Source organism: Mesoplodon mirus, assembly GCF_964341445.2.
Source record: "Mesoplodon mirus genome assembly, chromosome: 8".
Taxonomy (NCBI): Eukaryota; Metazoa; Chordata; class Mammalia; order Artiodactyla; family Ziphiidae; genus Mesoplodon; species Mesoplodon mirus.
The window spans coordinates 82,615,864-82,623,794 of record NC_138984.1 but is presented as its reverse complement, the minus strand read 5'-3'; the positions used below and the strand labels follow the sequence as shown (position 1 = coordinate 82,623,794).

Here is a 7,931-nt window from a genome sequence, read left to right as displayed (position 1 = left end):
ACACCTGGGTATAATTACAGAAGGCTGTAACCTAACTTTTTTTACACAGAGTAAAACACAAAGTATTTTTGGTATGGTTCTAGTGTATACTGAATTTATCAGGAATGGAACTGCTGTGTGAATGGAGGAAATGCTGTATTTTGTTCAATTTTTTTAATTTGCCAGGAGTTGTTCACTATTTTGAAAAGTAACATCACAAGGCATTTGAGTTCCCAATACACTCACCCATATCAGTCAGGCTTTGTAGCTGCCACATTCACTATGAGTCTCCAGTGAGTCTACCTCTGGGTAGATGCAGCTGTCTGATTACTTCATTATGTCACCTATGCAGTTGTACTCCAGGGCATTTACGTATTTTTCCCTTATATTACAGGCAGAGCATTATATTGTTTCTTTAAATAGTCTGTGCAGGTAGTTTATCTTGGAATTTCTTTGAGGCAAATAAAGGTGTCTCATAAAATCTTTGCTATAAAAATGGGGCTTGGAGTATGACAGGGTTGAGAGCCAGTGTGTCAAAGTAACACAAAAGTATTTTCAAACCACTCAGTTTCTCTTATACTATGGTGGATTGGGAATCAAGTTCACTTCTCGATTTGACTTTAACTTTTCCAAACAGAGGCCATTTTTATTCACATGTTGTAGAAAATGATGGAGGGTGATAAAAGCACTCCAAAGGCAAGAAGACCATTGTGTGCATTCAACACAAGGGCTGGGCCATTAAGGTGCAAAGGGGTTCATCTGGCAGGTCCAGACCACAGTTCTGGGCAGGATGCTTCAGGTTATTGTATGTCTACAATTTGGGAAAATGTACTTCCAGCATCAGGTCCTATTCTAGCTGCTTGTCTTGACACCCAGTCAAAAGTAATTTCAGGAAGTGATATATTACAACTTTCCCTTTTTTGTATTGGAGGCAAACAGCTTTTAATAAGTTGTTAATATATATTGTAGACATATAATCACAAATATGCAACTATTCATTACAGGTCAAATTGCCCAGCATTTAAAAAGAGTCAAAATATAAATTCTTTTTAAAAATTACCATGTTTTAAAAAACAGGCAAATCTTAATTTTCTTCTTTGGTCTTTCATCACTTTGGTCTGATATTTTCATCAAATTGTGCCAGTTCATCAATAATGCTTTTGCCAGCATGTTATTTATATATGTCCAAAGCAGGATGTTGTCAACTCCTTTGAGACAACCTGGGTCTATAGACCTCTCAACAAATTGACCTCAGGATGGACTACTTGGTTACTTCATATGTTTGTTATTCTTTGACAAAAGCTTCTCTGGAGACTGCATCAAAATGCTTTTTAGTCCAGACGTGGCCCCATGCTTACTAACTGGCCATTTTATGTTACAAGTACATTTCTAAGTGTTAATCTTCTGCTTACATAAGATAAACTGGAACACTAAAATTTTTTTCCAAAGAAAATGAAGAAAAGATGTGGATTTATAATGGGATAGGAAGCAGGGAGAAGGAGAGATAGAGGCCATGCTTTCTACTCATTAACTTTCCATTAATAAACTAAAATAAATTCTTGCTTTATAACTCTAATGGGTATTTGTGAGCAGCCTGTTGGCAGGCACCATCTTAATAACAAGTAAAAATATTTCATTCAGAGTCCTAGAAGCGCTTCTTCTTTTAATACCAATGTTAGTTGTATCTAATATATATGCAATCCTAGTAACTGGTAGTTTACGTAGGTCTTGAGACCACTTATTGCTATTTACTGTGGTTGTATCTTTAATTAAAACAATAATTTCGGGGGCTTCCCTGGTGGCGCAGTGGTTGAGAGTCCGCCTGCCGATGCAGGGGACACAGGTTCGTGCCCCGGTCCGGGAAGATCCCACATGCCGCGGAGCGGCTGGGCCCGTGAGCCATGGCTGCTGAGCCTGCACGTCCGGAGCCTGTGCTCCGCAACCGGAGAGGCCACAACAGTGAGAGGCTCGCGTACCGCAAAAAAAAAAAAAAAAAAAAAAAAAACTCAATAATTTCCATGGATAAATAAAACAGCAAAGCTTAATTCAGAACTAGTTAATATCCTACTTCCAATTTATCTAACTATTAGGATTAATGGCAAAAAGTAAATGTTATAATAATCAGTCATTATTTTTTATCTTTCCTTAGCAATGTAATGAGGGGAACAATTTTTCTGATTAATCAGAGGTCTTTGTGGCATGGACATATATACACTACCAAACGTAAAATAGATAGCTAGTGGGAAGCAGCCGCATAGCACAGGGAGATCAGCTCGGTGCTTTGTGACCTCCTAGAGGGGTGGGATAGGGAGGGTGGGAGGGAGACGCAAGAGGGAGGAGATATGGGGATATATGTATACATATAGCTGATTCACTTTGTTATACAGCAGAAACTAACACAACATTGTAAAGCAATTATACTCCAATAAAGATGTTTAAAAAAAAAGATTCACCCCAAAGGCTTTTCTAGATAACTAACTAGATCATAATATCTAACTATATTCTAATTACAACCCAAACATCTAATGAAATAATTCTGAAGTAGATAATTCTTGTGACTTTTAAGAATTCTAATTAGGCAATTAGGTATCTTGAAAGAAAGGTATTTGTTAGACCCTTTTGGAGCTCTCAATATAAGCATTTTGGTCTTAATCTTAAAATACGTATTTGAAAGATATTTATTCACCTGAGCAAGGTATTGTGCAAAGTCTTGTTCATGTGTATCTCTCAGTGTTGGGCTTACTGGGAGTCAGTGGGAAGAACTAAAGAACGTAATCTGGGGGTGAAGAAGGGGCTGGCCTTGGAGCGACAGAGACGCAAGATGGTAGCCACCACGGGCTAGGGAGTAAAAGTCCCTCGCAATTTCCCACTGTTGGAAGAATTTGAAGTAGGCCAGAAAGGAGTAGGAGATGGCACAGTTAGCTGGGGTCTAGAAGCTGACAAAGACATGACACTTACAAGATGGACAGGGATGATAATTGGGCCTCCAAGAACAGTTTATGAAAACTGAATACACAGCCTTAAAATAGAATGTGGACCTAAATACCCAGAAGCACCCCCCTTTGTAAGATTTGTAACAAAAATTAATACGAATGGAGTTAATAGTTCTAATGGAGTGGTGGACCCAAGAGCCATATCAGTGCTAGCAGAATGGTAGAATTCATATAGCATCAAAGTTGTCCTGCAAGAGCTCCGGCGCCTAATGATGTCTAAAGAAAATATGAAACTCCCTCAGCCTCCTGAAGGACAGTGTTACAGCAATTAATCAAAAAGAAAAACCACAGGCCCTCCCTTAGCCCCCATTCAACTTAAGCAGTCGTCTTCATTTTCCACAGTAGTAAATTTTCTAGATACGTCTTGTAGACCTCAAAGTACTGGAAAGGAAACTCCCATTCAAAGGCAGTTTATTGTAAGATACTGTAAATGATACTAATTTTTTGATACTATTTCCATTTGAAATATATAAGTTGTGTTATAACAAATCATCCTGTCAAATGTAACCACTGTCCACATAGTTGAACTTCTGGGATCAAGAAAGTGTATTTAAATCGATTCTCATCATAACCGGCGGGGCACATCTAACTCAACTGTCAAAAGACACATCCCGCAATCACCTTGTTGCTGATTACATGGCCTGGGGTCTCTGCATTCTCCCCTTTCCCCTCCCCCTCCCTCCCCCCTCCCTGCAACAGCCCTCCAGCTGGGGATGGCTTCTTAGAGTAGATGTGAAGGTTTCAGGTCACAGCCTGTGGGACTACTCGTGGGTGTGTGGGGGGTGCTTCGTCTGCACCCCTGGTTTCTTTCTTTAACTCTTAAATGCTGCCCCCCTTCCAAGCCATCATTCTCTTCCCACTCTCCACTACCACCCTTGGTCAAAGCATAGATTGTAACCCCCTCGGCTCCCCTCTGAAATTGGCCTTTGGTGAGGAATTCAGGGATTTCCCCATATCTTCTCCCCTCACCTTAATCGAGGGGTGCTGCTTTTTCCTTTCTCCTCCTCAAGTCCCTTTATTGCACCATCACCACCCAACACCTTCCATGACACTTCCTTGCTTTGGCCAGAAGCCATCAGGTAAGGTTGGAGAGCCTCTCTGACCTCCCTCATTTAGTTTTGGAACCACACTTATTTACTCTCCACCAGCTTGGGAAATGAATATTAGGTTCTCAGCCCTGCCACCCTCTGCTGTCATCATCAGCTGATATGTTTTTTTAGCTCAGTTTTTTTTTTTTTTTTTTTTTTTTTTTGCAGTACGCGGGCCTCTCACTGTTGTGGCCTCTCCCGTTGCGGAGCACAGGCTCCAGATGCGCAGGCTCAGCGGCCATGGCTCACGGGCCCAGCCGCTCCGCTGCATGTGGGATCTTCCCGGATCGGGGCACGAACCTGTGTCCCCTGCATCGGCAGGCAGACTCTCAACCACTGCGCCACCAGGGAAGCCCCATAAGTAGACTTTTTATTGTCCGACCATTGCCTGATTTTAATATAACAAAAAGAAGTGTGCGTTACTATTTAAAAAAAGAAAAAATGTAATCTGATAACAGCACTTACTCTTTCAGAAGATGACAGATTCCAACAAGCATCACCTCGATCTTTTATAAGCGTTAGCTTCCCTTATATCAATATGTAATTATTTTCTACCTGGGAGAGCACTTGTTCTGTCTTTCAACTTTCTTTATACCCCACATTAACAAGTAAGGTGCCTTAGTTTACCAGTTATGGCTCACAATGAGATGATCCCAAATCATTCATTTTCCCTGTTCTTCTCTCATATTCTATGCCACCACTTTCTCCATGAAGCCTTCTCTGAGGTCTCTTAGTACAAAGGGATCTTCTCCCCTCAATGCTCTATAACATTCTCCTATGCCTCTTCTTAGGAACCACCATATTTGATCTAGTTTTCTAATTCTTCATGTATATATATTTCCCAATTCCTAGTTGTTCTGTTTCTGAGGGCTGTGCTTTTTCCGTGTGTACCCTTATTAGACACCCCACCCCAAACACACACACACACACACACACTCTCTCTCTCTCTCTCTCTCCCTCCCTCCCTCCCTCCCTCTCTCCTGACCCATTCTCAATAAAATCTATTGATGCTTTTTTGTTTGTTTGTTTGTTTGTTTTCGCAGTACGTGGGCCTCTCACTGCTGTGGCCTCTCCTGTTGCGGAGCACAGGCTCCGGACGCGCAGGCTCAGCGGCCATGGCTCACGGGCCCAGCCGCTCCGCGGCATGTGGGATCTTCCCGGACCGGGGCACGAACCCGTGTCCCCTGCATCAGCAGGCGGATTCTCAACGACTGTGCCACCAGGGAAGCCCTACTGATGCTTTAATGAAGCTTTCTGAGAAATTTAATTTTCAGATGTATTATCTAGTATGGGATATTTTCATAAAATCCCAGTTTCCATGATAACAATGCCAGCATCATACTCAAACTATTACATCTTCAGAAAGCTTTAGGACTTATAAATTAGAGTTTGAAATGCAAAAATGGGACAACATACCAAAGAAAGTGTATGTATACAGAAAGCATCTGTATAGGCATGATTCGATTAGTAAACATCATTGGTTTCTTATGTGACAATAGTTTCCAAAATTCCACTGAGAACTTTAGGCAGGTTCCATTTAGTGACATTTATGTTTTGTGTTCTTATTGATTATGTCTTATCATTTGTTAAGTATTTTGAATACCACTCCATATACGTGAACTCTTCAGTTTCAAGTCATGGGCTCTCTTCTCCCCACTATAATGTTTGTTTGACTATATTATTGGGCAATACAGAGAAGAAAATGAGCACCCAGTTTTCTCTGCAAGGTTAATAGTGACTCTACAATCAAGGCATTTCAGGAAAAAAATCTCTATCAACTGAACAAACAGAATAAACACTGAAGATAATATGCTCATGGATGAAGTTGAGCTTTGTGTAGTTCTGAGAAAATCAAAGTTGTGGGAAAATATTTGTTTTGGGGCCATTGTAATTCTTCACATATTTCACTGTCACTACTCTAAAAAAGTAGTTCTGAAGTTTGTTTCATTTTCTTTCGATTATTGTATAAAACATGAAATGAAAGTTAGTAACATAGAAGCTCCCCCCATAAGAAATGTTATTTATACTGCTTTCACAATGAAATAGAAATACACTCTTAAAGTTGTATTTCAGAATTCGCAATCTTCTTTAAATGAAAGATTTCAATAGAAAAACAGAGATTTTAAAAAATATAAGTTTCTGACATTATCTCAGATAGTTTTTGAAATATTCATCATTTCTCTCACATAATAAACAATATATTAAACTACATACAAAATAAATGACAAGGTACTACTGTATAGCACAGGGAACTATATTCAATATCCTGTAATAAACCACAGTGGAAAAGTATATGAAAAAGAATATATATATGTATAACTGAATCAGTTTGCTGTACAGTAGAAGCTAACACAACACTGTAAATCAACTATACTTCAATAAAAAAAACTATGTATTACCTTTCCTTTTGAAGACAATGAAGATATATAGTTTTATTCTAGAATCATTATTAGAAAAAATCTTTAACACTTAGGAAATTTAGAACACACTGTGATGGTACATTTTATATGTCAAGTTGACTGGACCACAGTGTGCTCAGATATTTAGTAAAACATGTGGGTGTGTCTGTGATGGTGTTTTTGGATGAGAATAACAATGAATCTGCAGACTGAGTAAAGCAGATTGCCCTCCCTTATGTGGGTGGGCCTCATCCAATCAGCTGAAGGCCTGAATGAAACAAAAAGTCTGGCTGTCTCTCAAGTAGCAGGGAATTCCTCCTGCCTGACTATAGCTGATACATTGATCTTTATCTTTTCCTGCTTTTGGATTCAAACTGAAACTGATTTTTGTTTTTTTCATTTTTAGTACTCTGGTTTGTTTTTCTTTTCTTTTTTTAAGAATTTTTATTGGAGTATAGTTGATTTACAATGTTGTGTTAGTTTCAGGTGTACAGCAAAGTGAATCAGTTATACATATATACACTTTTATTTTTATTTTTTTAGATTATTTCCCCATATAGGCCATTACACATTATTGAGTAGAGTTCCATGTGCTGTACAGCAGGTTCTTATTAGTTATCTATTTTATATATAGTAGTGTGTATATGTCAATCCCAATCTCCCAATTTATCCCTCCTCCCCTTACCCCCTGGTAACTATAAGTTTGTTTTCTATATCCATGACTCTACTTCTGTTTTGCAAATAAGTTCATTTGTACCCTTATTTTTAGATTCCATATATAAGCGATATCATATGATATTTGTCTTTCTGTGTCTGATTTACTTCACTCAGTATGACAATCTCTAGGTCCATCCATGTTGCTGCAATGGCATTATTTTGTTCTTTATTATAGCTGACTAATATTCCATTGTGTGATACTGATTTTTCTTTTGTTTTCAGCCTGCTGGCTTTCTTTCTTTTTTTTTTTTTTTAAACAAATTTTATTTTATTTATTTTTTGGCTGCGTTGGGTCTTCGTTGCGGCGCGCGGGCTTCTCACTGCGGTAGCCTCTCCCGCTGCAGAGCACGGGCCCCAGGCGCAGGGGACCCAGCAGTTGTGGCCCGCGGGCTCCAGAGCGCAGGCCCAGCAGCTGTGGCGCACAGGTCCGGCTGCTCCGCAGCATGTGGGATCCTCCCAAACAGGGGCACGAACCCACGTTCCCTGCATCGGCAGGCGGACCCTCAACCACTGCGCCACCAGGGAAGCCCCAGCCTGCTGGCTTTCTAACTGGAAGATGTACCATTGGTTCTCCTGGGTTTCCAGCTGCCGACTGCAGCTCTTGAGATTTTGCAGCCTCCATACTTGCATGAGCCAATTCCCTAAGATAAATCTCTTTATAAATGTAAATATAAATATCACTATGGGGGGACATATACATACGTATACACCCTGTTGGTTCTGTTTCTCTGAAGAAACTTGATTAATACACACAA

General features: G+C 39.8%; 1 pseudogene across 1 annotated transcript; it reads left to right on the top strand.

Annotated features, from left to right (window-relative positions):
• The first annotated feature begins 2,775 nt into the window (after positions 1 to 2,775).
• LOC309809594 (ubiquitin-conjugating enzyme E2 variant 1-like) lies at positions 2,776 to 3,294 on the top strand (annotated as a pseudogene). The gene has a single exon. The product of its transcript is annotated as a ubiquitin-conjugating enzyme E2 variant 1-like (transcript).
• The last annotated feature ends 4,637 nt before the right edge of the window (positions 3,295 to 7,931 follow it).